At 36.8% G+C, this 25,292-nt stretch overlaps 1 protein-coding gene across 1 annotated transcript in view; it reads left to right on the forward strand.

The window, feature by feature from the left end:
- Nucleotides 1–642: 642 nt before the first annotated feature.
- The window catches only part of TENM2 (teneurin transmembrane protein 2), a 1,359,342-nt gene continuing 1,334,692 nt past the window's right edge, over nucleotides 643–25,292 (forward strand). The window contains exon 1 of the mRNA XM_065919048.1: nucleotides 643–756. The gene's annotated coding sequence lies outside the window, so the exon portion shown is untranslated. The remainder of the gene's footprint in view (nucleotides 757–25,292) is intronic.

Genomic DNA, 25,292 nt, shown 5'->3' on the forward strand with positions numbered 1-25,292 from the left:
CCAACTCCCCTCTTTCGCGGCCGTGACGCCCTTCCCCAGTCCCATACCCGGGAGCCACAGCAGCTGCCGCCCCACAGTGCCACCACCCAGCCCCGGCGGCCTCGGCCTGTGCGCGCGCTCGGGGGCCAGGGATTGGTTCGCACTCCCGTTCAGGGGCTGCGCCGGCGGGCGGGAGGTGCGCGGCGTTCCGTGTGTCTGTGTGTGTTTGTGTTTCTGTGTGTGCGCGCGTGCGCGCGTGTGTGTGCGCGCGTGTCTGTGTGTCTGTACTGCGCGCGGGCGGGCGCGTGTGTGTGTGTGTGCGCGCGGGGGCTCCAGTGCAGGAGCCGCTGGGTGTGCGTGCGTGTGTTATGGGTTTGATTCCAGAGCAGGTTGCACATTGGTCCTGGGCGGCTCGCAGGCTCAGGTCGTGCTGGGGCGTCCTCCTCCTAATCGTTTCCGAAGTAGCAGCAGCAGCAGCAGCAGCAGCAGCCGCGGCAGCATCGCAGCAGCTCAGCGGCACAGCCGGCAGAACTGTGCAGAAGCGAGCACCGTTTGGGGAGTCCGGGGGGCGGGTAAGAGGGAGGAGGGGAAAGCCTGTCTTGGTCTTCGGGATTATTTTTCCCCTTCTTTCCCTCTCTCTCTCTTTCTTGAGGGCGTGTGTTACCCCCTCGAAGTGAAGGAATTTTGCTCCAAAGCGAGCTGGGACCGAAGACTCTAGGCTAAGTTATCTCTCTATGTAGATGGTGTCAGGGAGCGAAGCTACTGACCGAGCCGCTGGTAAATGTTTTTTCACTTCTTACTCTTTAATGCTTAAGGCTTTTCCCCCCTTTCTTTCTTCCTTGTTTCCTTTCTGTTGCTCCTCATTCTGCAATCGCTCCTGAATCAGCCTGCAGTTCCCTTCTCTCTCTCCCTCTCTCTCTCTCTCTCTTTGCGTTTGTGCAGTTTGCAACTTGTTTCGTGGTTTTCTATGTTTTTTTCCCCCCTTCATCCTCAGATGAATGCTGGAACATTTAAATTCGGCACTTCGGGAGGTCATCATTAGTTGCATGAGTTTCAAGGGGGAGGGGAAAGATTGGTAGAGCAGGCTGTTATTTCCCTGCAGAAGGACTGCCGTTTTCTCTCTAATGTTCATCGCAATTATAGGGATTTTTTTTAGGATGCATTTTAACGTTGCATTGATGTTTATCGTTATCGTTCTTCAGGATTACAATGCATTTTGACTCAGTTTTGACAGCATGACAGATGCCAGTGATTCCAGAACTACTGTATGGTACATGCTGGCTAAAATATTCAAAATTAGAGGCAGAATCATTTGCATTCCAAAAGGGAAATTTTTAAAAATGCTGTTTTGCCTCACATCGCTGCAGATTTGCAGGAGGCAGTTATAGACACCACTACTCATGTTGCTTGCAAAGATAATAAACATATAAGTGCTTTAGTGTATCACATACTGTCCTGGTCTCCAGTGATTGAGCTATTGCTGAATTTACTTAATAATAAATTTAGGGCTGTGGAGAAGGAGAGAGATTGCTGCTATTGTTTTATGCAAAATTGCGAGACATGTACAGCAATTTCTAACCCCCAAACCACCCCTTTCTTAGATCTTACTTGAAGTGGCATCTTGTCGGTTGGGGAGGGGGAGGGCAGTTTCCGCCATCCACATGGAATAGCGTTATTTTAAATAGCCAGCATAATGCATGCAAATTGAACTCTTAACTCTTTTTTTTTTTTTTTAATAGAACTGACTGTGTAACTCTTGCTTCCAGAATCTGTTTTAAATATTATTTAAAAATTAACATAGAACAGTTCTTTGCTGTATTCGTATTGAAGTTCTTCGGAGGGTCTTTAGCAGTTAACCATTTTTCGTTTGTTTTGCTCTTAATCCCCCTAAGTTTTCAGTTCCAGTTCAGTAGAAATGCTGAAGGGTCACTAAGTAAAGGCACATTAGCAGTTTCTAAAGAAATCAGTTTATAGTTGTGAAAATTTCTGCCAAGCCACGGGCAAAGAAGCTAAAATAATGGCAGCTTAAATGTAAGGAGGGAAGTTGGGGATAGAACCAATTGCAATTCCACTGTGTGTGTTAGCATCCTGAGGAGCTCTGAACTCTAGACTCAGATGGGGATATCCAGTTCACAGATACTCTGAAGCTCACACGTTTGACAGAGGGAAGATACTGGTATTTAAAGAAGCCTGCTTTTGCTATGTGGTTGCAACATCATAGACCAGCAATTACCTAAATGCAGAGAGTATGTTGGCAATGATACTGCTCAACTTTGTTTTCCTGTAAACTTAGCTGATGTTGGGAGAACAGCATAAAACAGTTTAGGACTTGGAACAAAATGAACTGTAAATTAACTCAAGTCAGACCCTCTTTTCTATAAAAGAAAGCCTACTTCAAGACACCATGCAAATTCACCTGTTCTGAGCTGCCTGTGTTGACAAAAGCTTTTTTGGCAATTGTGGACTGGGTTCCTTAGATTTAAAGCTTATTTCTTCTTTTGTAGTCTGCTAATTTTATTTAGAATGCAAGCTCAGCTTATTCCTGGGTCCCTGGAGGTGGCAATATTGCTATTTAAAATATTTTTATGGACCCTTGCCATTTACCATTTTGATCAAGTTGGAGGGAAAAGCCCAACTTCCATTCATTAGGATCACAGTTGTCTTTGAACCTTTTATTTGCCTGAGTACCAAGGAAAAATGAATTCGTATAGTAAATATGATCCTAAGAACCCAAGTCTTCTAAAGCATGGTTTTCTCATTCTAGGACCTAAACCAGAAAGCAATATACTCCATGCTAAGCAGCTGAATTATTTCTCTGGCATATTCCACACACAGGGGCACAAGCAGACAACTGACCAGACTAAGGAGTTATTTCACGTGGCTCATGGAGCAAGATTTCTAATTGTTATATAATATATTCAGTGCATGAATTTATTTATGAAGCAGCACAATTAGCTTTAGTTTCAGCATCTTCACTAGTTATGAAGACCAAGAGTCCATTGATTTAAAGAACATACTCCTTCCTGTTGTGGTTTGTTTTTACCCTTTCTACTTCTAGTTTCCTGGCAACTTTGAAAAAGCTCAGAGAATTTGTGTTAAAATATTAAACATAGCTTCATTTTGGGTGTATTGTCTGGTGAGATTACTGTTCAGTCAGCTAGGTTTTGAATTACTCTTACATGGTTCTGTGTTATAGTGTTTGTGGCTTGCTGGTGGTTTTCTTATTATTGTTATTGATGTTAAGTTTCCCATTAAATCGTAACTAAGCTCATTTTAACTTTCTGTGCCTGGTGTTGATCTCAGTTTAATGTGTCAGAATAATACCATCCTCTTGCTAAGTTTGTTGGCACATTAGGTAGTTTACCTTCAACTGGTGTGTGTGTTGAATTTCAGCATTTCCAAATGTATGGCATCTGATATGGGGAGAAAGTAACTTTTTTGGGAAGAGAAGGCTGTGTAGAAAGAGCCTGTTGGTTCATGGAACTTGACAATGACAATATATTTGCCTGTATTTTTAAGGTGACTATTTTCATTTTGATAAGAGTAGAGTTTTTTCTTCATGTGTGAAGTGTTTATTATGCTAGAATACTGAACATTTCTTAAAAGTAATTACTCTTTTTTTTTTTTTCATTGTGTGATTGAAAGGAACTCGGCACTGCTTGTGTGTGTTTGAGGAAAACCTGTATTGGTGAGCTTTTCCACTGTTTTCTATTCTGTGTAGACTAATTTTGAGAAGTGATTTCTGGTGAAATATAGTCAAGGTCATTGCCAAGGCCCTTTTATCCCTCTCCACTTAAGAACTCAAACTGCAAGTCAAGTTTAAAGAGACAAAACTTATATCAGACTGCTACCTCAAATGGGACTGTGTGAAAAGCATATGTTTTTGTCTCTCATCACTGCGTGAAGCAACAGTTTTGTTCTTTGACTTAGTGGTTTCTAGGAGTCCTGATACACTCACAAAGAGGAACCTTCCATTCTATACTCATAGTACATACAACAGATTCTCAGTCTTCAGGGAAGATTGTAAGAATATTTTTTTTTTTTGGTGGGGGGGAATGGCTGTCTTTTCATATGCTCTTAATGGAAAGAGGAACGTAACAATATTTGATAAAATGTAAGATCTAATTAGATGATACCCCCCTTAAAATTTTGTGAAATCAACAGTAATTTTATGAGTCGTGTCCAGTGAGAGCAAATAGTAGCTTTGTCAAAGTATTTCCTTATACTCCTGCTTTCGCTTTTTCTTTGTTAAAGGAATATTCACAATATTCAGAATATTGTACTACCAGTAAATTATATATATATAATACATATATATATATATATATAGTTTTCTCTACCTAACAAAGGAAAACCATTACTTAATGTATTATTTTAGTTCTGCTGCAAGTATCCTGTTCATATTTCTAAGATTTTTATGAAGTTGAAGAGGTATAAAATCTTTTCCCCCAAATTCATATTACTCACTGTCTGCAGTCTGCTTGGTATATTTCATTCTCCAGTGTGATTTTGAACTTGAAGCATTGCAGCCTTTTCTTACGAATTCCTCGTGGCAAAAAATGAAGCACCTTGAGAAACAGTTTGCAAATAAAGTTCTCTCATTTTTGCTGAGAGGATTAAATTGGTCCCCCTCTCCTAAGTAGAGCATTACAGTACCAACCTTTTAGACAGAAAGGATTATCAGAAAAATGGTATGGTTGTGTGCTTTTCAGCAATAGTGTGAGTAAATTGAGAGCAGGTGTTTTAACTCTTTTCTTGTAAATTTAGTGAATAGAAATTGACGCTAAATAATGCAGCTAATATGTTAAAATAAAATCTAGGTTCCCCAGCAAAGATTTCCCCCCACCCTGGATAATATGACTTGGTCTTTGACTCTGATGGAACGATTGAGTGTGTTCCTCATCTCAGTGCCAGCATATGGGGGCCGAGTACCAAATATCCTGCATCTGTCTTGGAAAGTATGAGTGCGAGGTTTGAGAGCAAAGAGATGGTTTCTTTAAAAGTTTAGACTTCTTATGCTTAGACTGACGTTCTTTCACAGAAGGCTCTCCTTTCCTTGATACTTGTTTAGATCACCTAAGAGGATGCCCCATTATTTCTCTTGTCCCTAATTTGATTCGACCACAGGTTTTTCTAATATAAACGTGATGCTAGACTTCTTAGCTTAGTTGTTTCTATCTTTGCCTTACTTTGTGATTTCTGGAATATGATGCAGGTCTATAAAAGTTTAGGACCCATTCTTCTCAAAGATAGTCTATTTAATTGTCCTCATGATGAAATTATTTAGGTGTAGAGGCTTAAGCCTGTTAAAAAAATATTAGGAATTTTGTATGATCATTTCTAATAATATGACCATAGTAAAGTAATTATTTTATAATATATAAAAGTGAGTTGTGGGCCTTGTGAAATTAAAAAAATCATTTATGAATTTGATCCAAAAGAATAAGTCGTTTTTGTTTGTTTAGTTTCCCCAATCCTTAATTTAAATATTAGGAGGCAAAAACTAAAGTTGGAGAATATAATTCACTTGGTGAAGATAAAATTGATGCTAACCATAATATACTGATTTAAAATCTTTCAAGAGGACAATTCTCCTGAGGATTCTCTTGGAAAAGGCTTATGTTTAAATGTCATTTTTATTATTGCTTAGGATTTTACTGATACTCAATGTTTTGACATTTCTCCTCCTTTAATTAGAGGAATAAGAGTGTCTGTGGAAAAAGAAATAGATCATTAAATAGAAATGATTTTGGCAAAGGTTAAAAAAATCCCATACTGTTAAAAAAAAAAATCACAAAATTGTATAAGTTACTTGCTGTATTTATAACAGGTTTTTTTTTTAATATATGCCATTTCAAAATTTCATTTTGAATGTCGAAATAGTCAACTTAGATTCTTAGATTATTTCTAAGAATGAAATTGAACTATTAAAGAAGATAGCTATGTCTACATTTATGGTTAATTCAAACGGTAAATATCTACATAGCTAAAATCATAGTTATTATTAGAGAACTTATTGCAACAGACTTTGTGATCTTAACTGTGATATTTTCCCTAAACCATTTCAAATGTAAGAGTATATGGTAACACATTTCAGTAGATATTGCCTATTACCTAGAAAGAATATAGGCAAATTAAAGCTGCATGAAAGTATATTTCAACCTTTCAGTTTTTTTTTTTTTTAATTCTTTCAAAAAGCAGTTTTTAAATTCCCAAGAAAGACCAGGTACCGTGTTCTGTTAAGAGCTAGATCTTATGGTTAAGAGTAATTTGATGCCAAAGTGATGTCTAAGGAAGTAAATGGGAGTAGAAGTGGATGCTTCTTTTTTAAATACAAGATGCTCTTTATGTCACTTGAGATTATATTAGAAAAGTGATTTAATTTAATTTTATTTTAGGATTTGCTCAGACTGTAAATGTATACAAATATTTTCTCATTCTCTGCCTTCTATATATGCCCAATTCATGTCTATTCATGTAGTCTGATGTGACATGACCCCTAAATTGGAGACCTCAGTCAAAGTTTGGTGCTACCTGCATGGATTTAATGGAGGCATGAGGGCAAGGCAATGAGACTTTGTGGGAAAGCCAAAGGAAAATGTATTCTATAGTTGGCTACCATCTCCTTATGATAATAATCATGCCACCCATTTTATTTTTAGCCTCACCTAAAGTCCTGGAGAAGATGCAAAGTGCTTTTCTAACCTTAAGAATAATAATATAATTATTGCACAAATATTTCACAGTGGTTAGGGCTCTGCAATTTGTGTGACCTAGCATCTAATTTTTCTCCTCTCTAATCCTGTTTATATATCCCTGCACATAATCAGACTCAGTCAGATGAAACCAATTACTAAGGGGAAAAAAATCAAATTTATTTATTATATTTATTGGATGTGTCTGTTGCTTAATTATCCATCGGCACATTTACATGTGGCCATGGAGAAGGCCATGGATGACTGTGGAAAAATGATCAATCATTACTTCTTACAGTCCAGAGGAGGTGCCAAGAAAACAAGAAAAAAAAAATAAGAAACAAACTAAAAAACCCACAACCCTACCCTTTCTCACTGCCATCTATGTGGGAGACTTGAAAACTGAGAAACAAACATCACCCCAAAAAACGAGTTTGGCTTAACATAGGAAAATCTAGAAAAAAATTGGGAGTAATTATCAGACTTTTTCTTAACCACTAGATGTAATGTTAGGGAGAAATGTAAGGAGTTCTGTACACTTTCAAATAAATAATGATTTAGGTATTCAAAGATGTATGTTGGAAAATGAACTCAATTTATCCTATGAAGCAGATGACCAAACCCACCTCGTGGCTATAAGTTGAACTGTGGGATGAGCCAGGGGTGGGGGTGGGGCACTGGGATGGGATGGGGTACAATAGGTGGGTAGCATGCGGGGACCTGCACGATGATGTTGGCAAAGGGGTTGACCAGTACATGTAACTGCAGTGAGCTGTGGCTAAGATAGTACTATGAAAGCATTGAGTTAAAATAGACTTATTTTTTGTTTCATGTGTTTTTGTTAAAAAATTCCTTACCTCAATCAAAAATGTTTTCTTCTCTTTTTACCTACCCCCCCCCCCATCCCAGATTAATGGGACCAATTTTAAGCAGTTTATTTCTGATTTTTTCCCCTACTTGCTCTCATCAAACATTTTTGGAAATTTATCAGTGTGGAAGTTGTTCTTCAAAATAGACCGTAACTGAAATAACAACCATTTCAAGTAAATGTGACAAGGCTAAATTGAAACAGAAGCATCATCCTATGTATATGATCCTTTCCAGAGACAACTAAATTATCTGTTTTATCCACATCTTTAAGATAGAACATGCATATGAACTTCAGGGAGAAAAGCAAATCGCTTTGAACTTGAGGTATTAGAAGACTGTCTTGAAGGAAGTTCTGCAGTGCGATTTTAAGAATTGTGGCACACTATCAGTGCATCCTTTAGAGAAAAGACGGTGAGCAGGTTGTGATTTATTGCTAATTCCTGTTTATGTGGAGATGCAGATGTTGAAGAAACTATGTAAGCTTTGTAGATGATGCTTTTGTTACATTTGGCTGCAGAGAAATTCAAATGGCAGCATGAGTCTTGAGAATTGAGAGGGAAAGGTGATTTTATACCTGTTGACCTCGCAAGAAAATATTAGTGATGAGGTAAATTTTGCATTTAATCTGCATTTTAAAAGTTATTCTGCGGAAAAGGTTATCACAGAAAGAAAAAAAGTTGCTCTCAGCTGAATTCAGTGAAGAAGCCAAACAGTAAATAGGTAAAGAGCCTGAACTCTCCTTCCTACAACAGTGATTTTTCACTAAGGACTCTCTAGGTATATAAGGGGCATAGGTTCTTTTTATATGATTTGTGTATGTTCCCATGGACTGTGCAGTCTATTTCTGGGCAATTTTCAAGTTAAAATTGTGTTACGGCTACCCTGAAGGTTGTCATTTCTTGTTTTTTTTTTCTCTTGTCAGTCAATTCATAACTGTTTATTAAGCCCCCATGGGGTATACGCAGAATCATATACTATTTGGGTGTGTATATATGTGTATGATTGGATGCTGGTCTAGAAGCTTACAGTCTTTAGGCAAAAGTGTGTGTGTGTGTGTGTGCATATGCACATGTATAATATAATGTTTTAATTACAGAAGTTAGAAGTAGTTTTGTTTTGTTTTGCTTTTAATAGCATTGTCCTAGATCTCCAAGTGCAGTTACTCTGAGAAAAGCTTAGCTTTGAGCCAGATCAGGGATATAACTTTTCAGCTTGCTTGCTTTCTTTTAAATTCAGATATAGCAGACATGTTTAAGAATAAAGCCAGAGGGCTAGTATTAAACTAGGGATTCTTGCCAGGTTAACATCTAGGTTTCAAAGTAAGGGCAGATACTCATGCAGGTCATTTTTAGGACATGCCTATTACCTGTGTCAATTCAATCAGTGAGCGGATGAATGGTTCCATGGCTCAGAGCTGTCAATTTACATTTTTTATGACCAATGAATCAATTTATGATTTACTTTTTTTTTTTGGAGGGTTTTGAAAATTGATAGGAATGGGGACAGTAAGAAAATTTCCAAGTGTTCCCATGATTGAAAACTGTTCTAAAGGAATATTTTCCCAGTTGTACTTGAAAGCATATGGTGAATATGTAGGTTTAGGGATTTACTTTTCAAAACTTATTCACTTTTTAAAATTTATCTCTTATCAGTCATTTGTCAGAATGGTAATATTCTTGAAAAGTACCCAGTGAATAGCTCTGAAAGTGGATGGGAAAGAAGTGCACAGAGCATTGACCCTTTCCACAGCCCCAGGTAATGGCTTGCTGGACTTCCAGCAGTCAGCTTTGACTTTTGATAGCACTGGTCAGGCTCTGATTTAATGCTCTTGTTTTTCTTTTTTTTTTCCCTGCTGTGATTTTCAAGATGTGCATATCTCATTTCCAGCAAATCATAGCCAAACCATCAAATTTCTTTTCCATCTTCTGTTCCTGGTGGATCTGAATCAGGGAAGCAATGACTGAGAAAAATTGGAAGGGATCTTCTTTTAAACTTTGACTCTTGGCTCTTTTCCTGTTGGATCCATGAATTTCTGAGAATTTCTGAGAACATTTCTAATTTGTTGCAGGAGTCCTTCTGGACAGAAAGTTCCCTAGTCTTTGTGATAAGAATATGTTCTTTACAACTTGCAATATTGCAGGCTCTCTTCATTCATTTCCCAACAGTTTCTAAAATTCACCGGCACAGAATAAAAGTGCAATTTGATTTATTATTTTCAATTGTAGGATTGGGTTTGTTCTTCCTTGTAAGTTAGACACTAATTCTGGCAAACATATACAGAAAGGGAATGTGTTGAAAGGTATCAGGGAGCACCGAGTCCCCAGGAAATATGTGGAAACAGACACTTGTGCTCCTGCCACTGAACACTGGGTGCCCGGCTGCAGCTCTCCGCATCCCCGACACTGGGCTCTGCTATTGCCATTAGTGTCAGCTAGCACTGCAGCCCTGGGTAGGTGACTGTTTGCAACAGGTCTGGAAGGAACTAGAACTACTGTCCTTTCAGTAGAGGCGATCCCTGGCTCTTGACTCAAAATTCTAATCTGGTTCATCCATCCAGTTGGCTGCATTTTGATCAAGTGTCACATCCCTATAACTAGAAAGTCTGATAAATTAATAATATGGCCCTTTCATATTCTATCATGAGGCAAAAAGACTTAGAGCAAGATATAAGTGGTGGAATTCCCTGAAAATAAAAGGGGAGAGGCAATCAATAAAACATAAATAAAAATTTCCCACCAAATATTTACAATAAGGGACCTGCAGGACCTTAGGGGATGAACTTGAAAGGCAAATAGAGGCGAGAAATTCTTTCTTGCTTAAAATGGATTGGAGAACATTCCTGTTGTAAATGTATTAAGCAAAATGCTTTTGATTTTAGCATGCGCCAGTCTCAAATATGTTCATCATGAAGAATTCTTTTTGTTATCACCAAAAGCCGTATTGAAACATGATGCATTTGAATTCTGCTCATGTTAAAATTAAAGATAATCCACTTAGATTGGGCTGAAGTTTGCCTGTGTGTAAATAAATATATAAGGTTGATAAATGGTATGAAAAAAGGTGAAGATTTGTTTAAATTACTGTAAAGAAGACATCTCTATGACTGAATAATTGCCTGCAAGGAAATTAGTAGGAATTTGAAATAAAAGATCAGATCAGCTCTCTACTAATAAATTGCTAACAAGAGTAATTGTGGTACTTGAAAGAAACAAAATTGCGCCTCTTTTTTTCCATGACTTAGACTGTCTGAGGTCCAAACACATCTTCCTCACTAAATTATTAGCAAATAGAGTGAGATGTGGGACCCACACAAGTAATCCATGTTTCTAGTAAAACTTTTGCATCAGAAGGCTCAGTCTTTTATTCTTCAATTCCAAGTTAATATATTTATCCTTCCATCACTGTCTCCCAAGGATTTTGAGAATTAATTAGAAACAAAATCTCTTTCAGGCCTTGAATGTTACAATTCTGTGCTGAAAAACCATAAGATACTGAAGTGTTATTAATAACAGGAAAGGTTCATCCCATAAAATAATCCGACTGGCTGAATTCTCACATGGTTGTTATTTTCTAATATAACTCACTGAAGGATTAGATAGTTAAATATTGAATATTGTCTCATTTAATGCAGCTGTATGAAATATTAATGTTAATGATTTTCCAGTTTGGGGAATAGGGAAAGTTTTCTGTTTTGTTTTGTTTACTAATAACATTGACTGGTAGCATAATACATTTTACAAAATAGTAATGAAGATATTTAAATGAAGGTGAAGTTAAGTGGCCTCTGAAGAAATAGATTTCACGGAAGTAATAGATTTCAGTCGTCACAAAAATTTCTTTACTCTTTGCATTAATTTTCTCTCTATTCTGAGCATTTTGGATGGTCTTGAGAATTTGTTAAAAGAACAAGTTTAGTCTATTAAGTCCTTGAAGAGGAGTGTCGTTGATGTTGTTTCGTTGGCATGAGGTGTAAAAGTTTGAAAATTGGATTGGGCTTTGAAGGAATGGTGGCCGTGTTGAATGTGATGGTTGAAATGGGATTGTTCATGAAAATTTAAAAAAAAAAAAAAAAAAAAGGCAAAAGAAAATAAAAAGGAAAGAATGCAAGAGAAAAAGAAAGAGAACCACTGACCAAATAGTACAATTGATGAAACTTAGGTCTACTTAGAATTTACTGTTTAATGAACAGAGCAAAAACTTTTAAGATTTTTTATTGTCCAATTGACATCCCATTTTGAATTTTTTTCATGTTCTTGTGCCTGTGCACTTATATCTCAAATTAGGAAAATAAAACCCAATGACAAACAGGGTGACTATTATTGAAATATTTTGTCATGAATCCAGAATAAGAACATAAAGCAGTGCATCAAATTGATTTAAATCGGTTGTGTTTTTTGTTTTTTTTCTCCAGAGGGGAACTTTATGTTTTGTGAGATGATTTTATTTGAAATTGCAGTTATCCTTGTTTCAGACCTAGTAATTTAACAGTTGAAAAAGCTCCCTTTTTGTTCTGTGTAGTTAATGTATGTGGTGTGAGTGAATACATTTTATTTTAAAAAAGTGTTTTGGGGTAGCATTCTTTTCCGCACAAACTTATTCCTTGATAAAGGAGCTGGCTGCAATTTGCAGAAATGACTGTTTCTTTTTCTTTAGTTGTTGGATAATTGCTCTTTGTATACACTGTGGAAATGTGCATATAGACCAGTGACAAAGCGTAGCAGATGCACTTGCAATTATCTTGAATTTAAGTAAATTTCGCATCTGATACACACAAAGCAAAGGCTTTGTCCAAGCAGGCTCCCATACTGGCATGTGGATTGCTGTGAATACAATGAGTAGATTTTTAATGGAAAACAAATGGGACTATTAGTAAGTCTTGTCTTTTACTTGAAAAGACGCCCCACTTTAGGCATGGCCTACAACTTATTCATATTCATAGTTGGTGCAGTTTTAAATATGACCTTTGAAACTGAACAGAAATTTTAAATGTTTCAAACAAAATATGTCACTATGTTTTTATTGGAGTCACATTCATAGTTTTTTGAGGAAATAAATATTTGTTTCATATCTCAGTGTTACAATTTTTTCAGCTGTTAAGGAGAGCATTCAGTTATTAAGACACTAAAAATGTGAAAGGGGATTTCATATTATAAATAAATCATGCCATAGATAAAAGATAATTACAATGTTACTTTAACAACCTCAATTCACAAGGGGACCCATAAGAAGGAATACATAATGGGTCCAAATTCTACTTCTTATTGTAAACAAAAGAGATCTAGCCAGAGGAATAGTTTTCTGCAAAAGCCTCTTTTCCTAGTTTTGTTTGAGATTAATCCTTTCCACTGTGTATTTTTTGTTGTTGTCAGACTTACGTAAGTGAGATATTTGAAGGCTTAATCTTTTGCTCCGTAGTTATTCTTAGAAAATATGAAATGTATGGAGCTTCTTGGATTCTCTTAAATGCCTTTAGGTCTTTGGAGGGGTGGTTAAATTATTTCTACTTTCAATGCGAGAGTTCCAAATAATTGGTCCGGTTGACTTCTTTTTCATAGTTTGAAGGTGCTCCATGCTATTCCAGCCTTTGAAAGAAGCAAATTTCAAAAGTAACTCAGGCAACATAAAGGAGGGCCTATCTTACCCATTTTCTGCTTTCTTCTCAATCTAAAATGGAATCTAATAATAACTGGAGATCTTTCTAATTCTTTTAAGAATCAGAAGCCTCTAGGGGGTCTAAGGATTGAGTAATTATTTGGAAAAAAAAAAGTGGATTTCAGAAGAAATTTTTAAGAAGGCAAGTATTTTGGGGTCTGAATTAGAGCAAGACAGATGTGCCATTTCTGGAATATCATACCTACAAAACATGCCTCCACCTTAACTACTTTTCCAAAAACAAAATTTCTTTAAGTTCTCTTTCTAGAATTGCCAAAATGACAGAGCTTACTCAGTTACGCATTGCCAGGTGATTCTCTGTGTTCCCAGTCTCTCCGCTGCTGGTTATGACCTTCCTCCTCCCCCCGGCCCCCCCTTCTCCCTATGCCCCCCACCCCTGCTTACTTTTCTGGAAGGATCACAGGCTATCTTTAGGCTTGGAGAGAAACCAGGTGCTTTCCTTGATATTTAAGCAACTTGCTATTTTGAAATTCCCTTAGAAAACTGTGGGCATTTTTATTTCTGTGTCTTGAAGTCTCTTTCCCTCTCTGAAGGAGAAGCTGCTTATATAATACCCAGAAGCAGACCCCTGGGAACCACTGAGCTATTTTATGGATATTTTGCAGAAAAAGAAAAGCAAGTGCTCCTGTGTCGTGCGCGCCCTCCCACGGGGGTCTCAATTTGAGATATTTGCACAATAGCAGATTCTCAGAAGGATAAATATATACAAATCCATCTTTCAAATTGAGTGGGATCAGTGGGAAGCAGCACCTAGGAGGGTGAGAGCCCACTAATAGCACAGACTGAAAGAGATTCTCAAGCGGTTCCAGAGACAGAACACAACTGTCTACAAAGCTTGCCAGAGAGACAGATGCTGCGCGTGGAAGACAGTTTTCCTCAGTTAGATATTTTGTTCTTGTCGATGGCCAACCATGACTCATGGGGGAAACCGGAGAGAGAGAGAGAGGGGAGAGGAGAAGAGTAAATTAATCATTTTGTTAATCCTTATTAGGAATTCAGTCATGTAATTAAATGTCAACCTGGTGAACTTTCCATGATACCAGAAGAGTGGCAGAGCCAGTTGCAGGGTTTGAAAGTTACTCCAGGTGATAAAGAAGCCTAATTTAAGCTGCAGATGACACGACTGACATGATTTCAGTTGTATATCTGGAGAAAATAGTAATGTAGGAATCATCGAATAATCTAGACTCAAAGCATGCTTCTGAAGGTTTGAAAGGACTTGAATCATTTTCTCTGAGAGATGATAGGTTTGTTCTCTGTTCCCTCTTTCTGTATCTGTGGGTGTTTATGAAAATAGGTGTGTATTTGAAAGATAATCTTGTCTTCACTGTGCTGCTTTTTCTTTCTCTCCGTATGTGTTTTATATGCACGTGTGTTTGCATCCTGAAATATCAGCTTTCATCCACATTTATCATGCACTTCCAGATCTCCTGACCCTGTAGCACATGCAGTTGATTACATAAAAGCAGAATATATGCTGTCTGAAAGACGGTGAAATTCATTTTTTTGCAACTTTTGCCCATAGTCAGATTGTAAGTTTCTTCAAGTTTCTCGAAAGAGGGTACTATGATAGGTAATAATCTTAGCTTCCTTTCTCTGTCTCTCTTTTTAAAGATTCCTCATTTCTTTCAAAAATAAACAAAAGAAGAGTTTGTTATATAGTTTCTCAGATTCTCCTCTGTTTGGGGCTGAGGACTTCAGGGTCCCTTGAAGCCAAGTTTGTGTCATAGATCTATCCTGTCAAGTCTCCAAAACTGGAAGAAGTCATGTGTTTCAATGCCTGATGGCAGCCCCTTTGCCACAAATCTCATCTATCATTTTTCTGATGGAGTCTCAGAAGTTACCATTTTCTGATCTGCATATCCTTCATGAGTTGGAATGGCAGTTAGCCAAAAGGTTTATGTTTAGGGGGAAAGCAGTCTTTTATGTTTTCCCCACAATCAGTTATTTGGAGGGTACTTCAGGTACTGAAAATCACAGGTGTGGAGCCAATTTAGAAAGAGTAATCCACAACTGAGCTGAGGAAGATGTAGCCTGCCTTCTTGAGCCACTGCGCTTGTCTGGCCAATATGGAACTGTCTAAGATGAGGCTCTTCACTTGAGGTTTACGTGTCTTCCCATGCATCTCATGTCAAATCAAACACTAGCTGATGAGCCTATCAATCTGTAGCACTCTCCGGAGAACTTTGGGTCTTGAAAACCCTGGGTCACCTTGAACCTTGAGTAAAGGTGGTTGCATTTCTTCTGAGGTTCATCAAAATAACGATGGAAGCTTTCCTTTAACTGCTTCAGATTCTTATTTTTGAATGCACAAAAAAGATGACAGATCTTGTCCACATGCCTAAGTTCCTGTCTTTTGCATTGCCTTGGACATTGTATATGCTTGATAAATATTTGTTGAGTGAAAGCATCGTGGATTTCTTTTCCTTTGGGACCATGGAAAGAATCTACCATGTGATTTTAATTTTTTTAGAACCATGAGTAGCTGAATGAGTTCTGTTGGTTTTGTGAATATAAATGTATTGGAATTACATTATTCATGTTCTATTCTTTTATAAATAGGAAAATTGTCGTAAATAAGACTGAAGGACAGATGCTGATACTGAACAATTAATGTGGCAAAATTAGAATTATTAGAGTCCTGAATTAGGTGTCCATCAAATGTTTAGTATGATTGAACATATTTTAAATAATTATTTTTACTTTTTATCCTTTGATTATTTAAAAGATGCTTTAGGAGTGACTATATAAATGATAAAAGCAGTAATCTTTTTGGTATGAAAAATACATCATTATCACTTTCCCTGTACAAAGGGAAGCCAAGTATTTAGTGTCTTATTGGAAGTTGGGAAAATTAGTTTATGTAAAGGTCAGCAAACTATAACCTGTGCACCAAATTTAGCCTAATACCTGTTTTATATTCCTGTCAATGAGAAAAACTAATCAACAGTCAATCTAAGAAAGAAATGGAAAATTTTTATTCAAGCCAAACTGAGGATTATAACCTGGGGAACAATCTCTCACAGAACTCTGAGAACTTTTTCAAACAGGAAAAGAGGGAGGTCAGTATATATGTGATTTTGGCGAAGGGTGTACTTGCAATTAAGTACACATCTCAGTAGAAGGTTGCTGTTAGCCACAAGGAAGAGCTATCTTAGTTAATGGTTTTAGTGCTTTTTAAGTATGGGAAAATGCGAGCATTCAGGTCCATAAAAAAATTTCTCCGGAAACTATCTATCTGAAGGCCTGTTTGCCAGTTTTCCCAGACCCAGAACATAGAGTACTTTATCCTGATCTTCACCTTAATTCCTTTCAGAGTGTATTGTAGGTCAACAACTACTAGCAGTGCCTAATGACTTGATTCTCATAGAACTGGATAGTGAACAATGTTCTTTATTTTATAATCCTTGTCGTTTTGGTCTTAATTTTGACCAAGGTTTGGGAGACATTTCATGACTGATTTATTCCAGGGCACCAAGAATGCTCATTCCCAGATCAGTCAAGGATTTCACTGATAGGCCACTCAGTGTTCTGTTCTTGTCCTATGCCTTGTTAGCAGTAACCCAGAGTCTCCAGACTGCCTCTCTTACTGGTCTGTTTTGGTCTAGGAAAATAGTTTCGTTTTCGTGCTTCTTCCCATAGCTAGAGTTACACTGTCACAATAATTGATCTCATAGAGCTATGTCTGAGGCTTAGTTGGTAATGCGAGAAACAGTAATCTTGTAAAATAGGCAGAGTGCAACTTATATAGCTAGTGCTATTCAAAAGATCACAAATAAGTATTTAAGTAAAGAACTTTTATTAGGTATAGCCCAGTATCTCCCCAGTTCATCTGACCAGTCTGTTCTGCACCAGTCGCTTTCTTTAAGGAAAGAGATATATTGGCATTGTACATAGAGTTCACCAGAGATGTGCTGTGTGTATGAGGCAAGTGGTGTGTCATCATGATACTTTCTAGAATCAAGGAAGTAATAGTCACTTGTAAAAAGTTATGTGGCTAATTCCAGAAGGAGAAAAATTGATCTTTAAAGTTGAGCAGATATTTATGCCATTGGAGATGCCTCGTTAGCACATAATACAGATGCACAAAGTACCTTAGAGGGGCCAGGGGAGGCCAAAGGGAGGACAGAGAAAATGTTTTAGGTTGAAATTTTTCGTGTCTTGACTTAAAATGTGAATTTTTGTTTCATTGTGTCCGTAAACCAAGAATATTTTTCTATTTTCAAATGGTCAGGGGAAAAAAATCAAAAGAAGGGTAATATTTCATGACACTTAAACATTATGTAAAATTAAAATGTCTTTGTCCATAAATAAAGTTTTATTGGAACTCAGCCATGCCCATTTCATTGCATGTTTTTGATGGCTGCTTTTGCAACAGCAGTGTTGACTAGTATCACCCATGATGCGAATACATTTCCTATTTGTCCTTTTACATGTACTGGCCCTTATGTTGTGTGGTTTGCAGTGGTTCAAAGGCAATGCAACAGAACTGATGCCTTTTTTGGGGGGAGTAGGGAGGGCTTCTATATTCATATATATTATTGGATCTGATCTGACTTGAGATTTTTGAGTTTATGAATAACTGAATATGGTAATCAAAGAAAAATTCTATACTTAATGTTAGCTCTTGGTCTTGCAGCAGAATATACTGAATGTTTCCTTCTGAGGCAAGAAAGATGTGTCCAAAGAATGGAACTTTAAGTTAGAATTAGAACTTTCCATTCTTCCTTTTCTCTGATCCTTTCAAGCCAGTTGGATTAGCTACCTCCTCCCAGTCTCCATATAGACACAGCAATTATTTCTGACAGATTTTCTTTTTTATCAGTGAAATTACTGGTGGTGTACATTACTGGTTTTATTCACACGCCTTTGGATACGTCTCTCAGCCACCAAGAGTGTCACTGGGCCAGGGAAACCAGATTCACCTAGAGTCATTCACAAGATATATACAGAGAGCTATGGTATGCCTGGGATGCTGCCCAAAGCTGGGATCATAAAAATGAAAGAAATAAAAAGTCTGCTTTACTATGTCGTCAGAGACCTGCCAGTAGTGAGAAGCAGACAAAAACCAAATCATTTCACTGTGAGATGCTAGGTAATGTACATAATACTTAGTAAAAGTGGATGATGTTTATTGATCAAATGCTCTAAGTGTTTTACATGCACCATATCATGTAACCCTCCCAAAAGGGTCCCATTCCTTGGAAGAAGAGAAAACTGAGGCAGAGTTTTTATGGAATTCACCTGAACGCCACAGTCGTGGGGTATAGATCGGAGTCCAGGCTGTGTGACTATAGAATCTTACTCCCGACCATCCTTCTTCAGGGCTTTCCCTGAGGTGCAGATAGCACGCTTTAGATGTACAGTATTCTGTAGATGTGGCATGTGGCTTTTCATGTTGAACTGAAACATAAAGTACAACCCTAAGTGAACAAGACAGAAAATGGAGGCAATAAAGAAGGCAGACCAAATATCACATGCAAAGATACAGAGGCCAGAGGAAGTGTGTTGAATTTGGGGAAAACAGACATTTTCATCTGAAGCAGAGCATCAGTGAAGGAGAGTGCTGGAAATGATAGGAGTCAGATTATTCATGAGTCACTGATTTGTTTAGCCAACATTTATTGAGATTCTGCTAAGTATAGGCGTAGTAAATAGACATGTAGTTTATGGCTTAATGGGATGAAAGAGACAAAAAATAAGTGAAGGAATAAAAGATAATTTCACAAAACGACAAGAACTTGGAAGAGGGAGTGATATTTATGTACATAAGTGTACATCTATGTGCAAGCTTGAACCAGCTCATTTAGATAGGGTAGACAGACATGGCTTTTCTGAAGCCTTGCTGTTTGAGCTGAGACCTCAATAACAAGCAAGAAGGGCTCTATATGAAGGTATGGAATTTTCTTAGGCAAAAGGAACAGCTAGTGCCAAGGCCCCGAGGTAGGAATGAAAGTGGAGTGTTGGTGGGATGAAGTGAAGACCAGATGTGGTTACAGGGAGGTCAAGGAAGGAGAGTTGACCATGATATTTGGTCAGTGACCGGATTGTGGAGGATTCTGTACAGCTTGGTGAAGAACTTGTAGGTTTTATTCACAATGCAGTAAGAATTTATTGGAATATTTTAAGCAGAGGAGTGCAATGATGATATTAATATTAAGAAGTCATCCTTCCTTGAATGGAGGATGTATCTAAATGGTACCTCAATGAATCTGATTTAAAGAAAATAGCTATCAAACTTCTAGCTCTGATAATTGATTTGTAGGAAAGAGAGGGAAAGAGAAATATGTTTCAAAGACACTAGAGGGATATAATTAACACAATTCTCATTTTGTCCTGAAACTCACAGGCATGGATGAACTCAGGTGAAAGTTTTCGTGGTAGTAAGATATTATATAATAGATATGGGATGTGTTTCTGAAATGGAGTTGATAACTCTTTAGATGAAAAAAAGTGACTACAAGAGAAGAAGCAAGGGTGACCTCTGAGGTTCTGGTTTGAATGTTAGAGTCGTCAATGGTGGCATCATTTATGGAGAAAGAATACCTTTGAGGGGGTGGTAAACACCTAAACCACCCCTAAAAGGAATGAGGATCCACCAAAGACAGATTGACTGGTGACAAGATCAAGCATAGACTGATTGAGTCCTGGATGGAGGCACTGAATTTGAGGTGAAAGACTACTGCTGTGATTCTGATGAGACATGCTGAGCACATTGACTCAACTGACGAAAGCTAGAGTGGAGGGACGGAGGGGGGTTCAGAGCATGTTTTGGAAGAGGAATCAACTGGAAGTGGGAAGGAAGGGAGAAGGAAGACTCTCTGGGTTGGTGGTGAGCTTATGGTAAGTGATGAGCAACTTCAGTTAGGACAGAGCAAGTGTTGGAGGAAAAGATCAGAAGTTTAGTTTTGACCACCTGGTTATGAGATGCCTTTAATAGAGATGTTCTGTAGAATTAGATATGAGTCTGAAACTTAGGGGATAGATATGAATAAGGGCCTTCAGTAGTGTCAATGTGAGCAGAATTGCCCAGAGAACTTGTAAGAAGAAGAGAAAAGAAAGCTGGATATATGGTGTTGGAAAACACCAGTGTTTCCAGCTTAACCTGAGGAAGAAGGGGTGTGGGGTAAGCTTGAAAGGTGCAAGGATGGAGGACCGTGGGAGAAGAATGTTATAAACCTAAGGCAAAAAGAATTTCAGGAAGCAGGATGCTATAATCAGTGTCAGATACTACAGATGTCTTCATTAGGTTTGGATTGGAAATTATCCATCAGATTTGGCTGTTAAGAACTCACTGAATTTCTTAGCAGGATCACAGTCATTGGAAGGTAGGGCTACAGTGGTTTAAGCAGCTAATGAAAGAGAAAGTCACTCAGTCGTGTTCAGTTCTTTGCAACCCAATGGGCTAGTCCATGGGATTCTCCAAGCCAGAATACTGGAGTGATTGCCATTCCCTTCTCCAGGGGATCTTCCCAACCCAGGAATCAAACCCAGGTCTCCTGCATTGCAGGCAGATTCTTTACCAGTTGACCCACCATGTAAGCCCTAAGCAGTTAATGGGAGTTCAGAAAGTGGAAACCAAGAATTAGGTGAAAACCAAATAGAAATTAGGAATATCAAAAAGAAAAGAAAGAAATGCTATCAAATATCAAATGATAGGTACTAAAAATCTACTTGAATTGTTAAAATTTTCCCTGTATTGCCATTAATAATCATGAGTTTTACTTAAATTTGCTTTGTGGAATTGGATTGTTCATATGGAAGTTTAATTTTATAAATCATAGTATATAGTTTAGAATTGGGAACACATTTGAAAGAAATCTGTAACCAGAACTTTATAATTCGAAAGTAACCTCTAACTACTATACCCATTTGTACATTTTTTGCTTAATGAAAAGCCTGCCAAAAATATAGTGGATAAAAAATTCTGTGTGCTGAAAATGGTAGATGTTTGCGTCATGATATAGACTTCTTTTTGAGTATATCATATATTTGTTCTGGTCTGATTGCTTAATTAGAAGTAATTTACTTAATAAAATGGAGAAGGTAGATTGAAAGATTTTAAGCAGGGTAATTTTATGCACTTGCATGGATGAGTGCTAAGTTTCTTCAGTCCTGTCTAACTCTTTGCTATCCCGTGGACTCCGTAGCCTGCCAGGTTCCTCTGTCCATGCGATTCTCCAGGCAAGAATACTTGAGTGGGTTGCCATGCCCTCCTCCAGGGGATCTTCATGACCCAGGGATGAAACTCGTGTTTCTTACGTCTTCTTTGGCAGACATATTCTTTAGCACTAGAGCCACCTGGAAAGCCCCTTTTATACACAGAGGTATGAATATCTTGTATAGAGCTAGTTTGGGGAATGAATAAATGGTTAAATTTATTTTAAATGATTGTGTATAAATAAATGATTATGTATATAGATAAGCTTATTGCAACTTTTAGTTCTAGTCATAGAAAGTTTTTTTCAAAATTTAATCAGGTGGCTTAAAACCTTCTGTAATTTACTCAAGTAAAAGCTCTCTGATCACTGGACTTTCTGGAGGAAAAGTAAGTTATTTTCTGCGTGTTTTATTTAAACTTTGTGCTGCTCCTGTTATTTCCTGGGTTTCTATTTGCCTAACACAAAATGACAGTTTAATCAATTAGCCAGTACATTGGCTTACAGGTTAGTTAGTGAGTTAAACAATTAACTGATTAATTAATTAATTGGTTTGTCATCCTGTGGAGCTTTTGAGAGAGAAATGTAGGCTGGTGCAAATGCTACCTCAGAGATTCTGAAATCCAGAAGTTCAACCTTTCTAAACTAAGATACCATTTTAATTTGATGAGAAGCTCTGAAGTTTGGAGCTTATAGGTATACATTTTCAAGGAAAAAAGTAAACCTTGGTTAAGGGTACTGACGTTTGACATGCAAAGGAAATTACCTCCTAAGACTAACAGCATCATGAGTTACTCTCATTTTCTTCGAACTTATGGAAAAATCATTCTCAGGGCATTCATACGTATTTCACATATCTTATTCTCCAGAGCATAGGCAGTAATCTTAGATTTTGAATCTTGATTTCTTTAAGACCAGTACTGACCTGATTTATGGGGTTGGAGGAGTTATGATGACATGCATGACTGCCGTTTTACTTTATTGCCTGAAGAGAACACTGTTCAAGGCCTACCCGAAGTGGAATTTTTTTGTGTTTTTTTTTTTGAAGTAAGAACAAAAACAGGTTAAATGTGCCTTATTTTTGTACAGCCCTTGACTGTTAGATTCAATCAGATTTTAGGCTTTTAAAAGAAGTCTGCCAATCCCCCCATCACATTTTATTGCAAATGTTTCTTTTTGTATTATCCATGAGGATAGTTCATTGGATCAAAAGAAATAATATTGTGTCCTTGGTAGCCATTGTTTTATACAGTAAATCATAGAGTGTGAACTTGTTGATAGCTAGAATGTGACTACTCTTTTAGTTTCCCCTCTCTCTTTTAATAGACAAATCTCACTGGAGTCTCCAAATACTTATTTTGCTTTCTGTTGCTCCTGCTTTTACTTATTCAGTGAGTTACTTATAGAAAGAGTTGCTTGCCTGAGTTGATTTAATTCATGTCATATAAAATTATTTTTGAACTTAGATCAAATTGATTATATTATTCACAATAATATTTTACCCTTCTTGTAGCAGTGAAATGACTAGGGATAGTTTTGGACAGACTGTGTATTTCATATGAAAAAGAACTAGAGAAAAACTGTCTTCTTCAGAAAACTATCACTGGAATAGCTAGCCATTTCAGAGCTATAGATCACTTAGGAGAACATTTAGTTTAACCTCCTAAAAGGGAAAATTGGGGCTTGAAGCAATGAGACAAGTTGTGAAAACACCCATAAAACCTGTTATATTGCCTAGATGAAACTAATCATAAGATATTAAATTGTTAACTCTGTTTTTTTAAACAATAAAATGAACACTATATTTAAACATCTCATTTTGCAAAATAAGTTATGAAAAATCTGGAATTAAGTAAATTATAGCCCCATTTCTTGATAATGAATGAATAGTAATAATAGTTAATGATAATCTCTTTTAATTATTCCAGGTAAGAATTTCCTCTTATGAAGTATTAGTCACTTGAGAGGTTATTTTGCAATGATATGGATTTTTCTTTTCCCCCTTAAAGTTCCTGTACATAAAATAATAAAATGCAATTAATATATTTAATTTTTTTGTGTGGTGACATTTTTTCATCAAACCCTCCAGAACTCATTTGCAAAGCTGCTTTGAAGTTAATTTCATGCAGATCTTCCTGATTTGTACTTGTGGTGAATTATTGTTAAACCGAAAGAAAGAATATCTGAAAAACTCAAATTGTCCAAACTTACCATTTATTTCGTCTTTTGTTTCAACTGGTTTACTTTAAGCCAGGCAAGTGATACTGAGTAGTTCAAGTCTCTAATAAATTAAACAGGTGTGATAACATCTTTCTATGAATTAATATAGGATACAGCAGAATTGCTGTTTAATAATCCAGGTGTCTTCACCCAAGAACACTTATTAAGATACCTATCACCTCATTAAAATGTCCCTACAAATAAAAACCTCTTTGTGAATGTTCTTTTCCTTTTAAACTTGCATTTGCATAATTGGGGGAAGGGTATTTTCATTATGCAAATGATTTCTGGGGCTCAAATCAGAGTTGCTTAATTGTCAGTGAATAGGTCAGTTCCTATCTCCTAATTTATATTTGAAGTTTTAGTTGAAACCACTTAATGGCACAAGTGACAAGCTCCTGTCTTGTAGCATAATTTAATTTATTGTGACCAGGATGTCAGGTTTACTTTAAACTCTTTATAAGTGTATATTTGTGATTGACAACCACCCTTTGTTGCCTGGTTGGAAATGAAGCTTCTTTTTTGTCTTAAAATTATGAGGTCATTTTGAAGATATGTGTAATTCAGGGCAAGACAGTTGGCAACCTTGCAAGTGTCTCATTTCTAGAAATAAAATAAAATTCAGTGAATTCTTTGATGATCTTGGAAGAGGGACTCACATTGTACGATAGAATGTAAAACACTTTTCATAACATATGTACTCTTTTCAGATGGTTCATTATTAACATGGAGTGTGTCTAATGAGCATTTTAGCTTCTTAGAAAATATACTCAACTCTCAGTTATAGGCTTTTGGACTCTCTAGTTTGTGGATTATCTGTAACAAAATGTTAATCCCAGCCATGATTCCAAGTCAATTCCTTTTCTCAGGAATTGTAATTCATTTTTAATATTAGCCTTAGGGGTAGAAACATGATTAGAAATGCAGAATAATGCTTTCATTCAAAACCAATTAAAACGACTTCTGGATTCTCCAACATAATGGATAATTCACAACATTGCATTTCTCCATTAGAATAGATGTTGAATTTGATGTATTGAAGAATGATTTAAAACTTAGTCACTGAAATGTATTTCAGGAAAATATTTTAGTTTTTACTGATGAGAAAAATTCTTAGTTTTGGGGTCTCATTTGAAATCTATGAAATTGCATTATGTCTTGGCAAAAGAAAACTTCAGTTTCTGTTTTTGATCTGTTACAAAAAGATGTTTCATATAAACTGTACTATATTTGCTTTATGCTAGCTATTCGTTGCCCTGCAATAAAGTATCATTTTACAGTTTATAAAGAAACCATCACTTAGAAAAGTTATTTATTTGTGGCAGTATTATATAATCTGGTACTTTTTTTTATTTCAGGCAGGGATAAAAAACAGTTGAAAAGAAGATTGTTTAATGGTATATTCTGTAAAGTCTTATTGTACTTGCTAGATTCATTGGCTTTAGGTTTTAGAAATCTTAGTGTTTAAAACCAAAGATGGGAATTGTTATTACTCTTGGAATAGGTATACGGCTTATTATCTTGTTATGAGTAGGTACCTTAGTAGGGAAATAAAATGATGTATAAAAAGATGTTTAATAGTCTTCTAAGCTTGCAGCATGTGTTTGTTTCAGGCACTATGTTCCCCTTGGTTAGAAGAGACTTGTGTTGTTGAACGTCAAAGAAAAGCTTTTCTTCCACTCTATAACCTGTTTCT

The sequence above is a fragment of the Muntiacus reevesi genome, chromosome 1 (assembly GCF_963930625.1).
Source record: "Muntiacus reevesi chromosome 1, mMunRee1.1, whole genome shotgun sequence".
NCBI classification, from domain to species: domain Eukaryota; kingdom Metazoa; phylum Chordata; class Mammalia; order Artiodactyla; family Cervidae; genus Muntiacus; species Muntiacus reevesi.